The sequence below is a fragment of the Mesitornis unicolor genome, unplaced genomic scaffold (genome assembly GCF_000695765.1).
Source record: "Mesitornis unicolor isolate BGI_N332 unplaced genomic scaffold, ASM69576v1 scaffold7042, whole genome shotgun sequence".
NCBI lineage: Eukaryota > Metazoa > Chordata > Aves > Mesitornithiformes > Mesitornithidae > Mesitornis > Mesitornis unicolor.
The window spans coordinates 3,278-3,595 of NW_010168435.1; positions in this window are offsets into that span (position 1 = coordinate 3,278).

Consider the following 318-nt stretch of genomic DNA (forward strand, 5'->3'; position numbering starts at 1 on the left):
GAATCACGCCCGCGGTTTGGAAATCGCCTTTTGTTTGTGGAGGGAACCAACGTCACATAGAAAATATTACAAAAAAAGGTTAATTCGTCAGCTGTCCAAACATCATTAGACCACATGCTCTATACAGCAGAGAGGCAGCCAGCTCACTCAGCGGCACAGCCGGCCGGACTCTGAAGAGACGCTTTCCTGCTGGTACAGAAAGCGCGGGGGTATTTTTTGTTGTATTTCATTTATTTCTTCAACATTGCTCACGAGGAGGAGGAAGGAGGGGCAACGGGCGCTAGGAGTTTTGCTGCATCTGAAGTCTCCGTTCGGCGG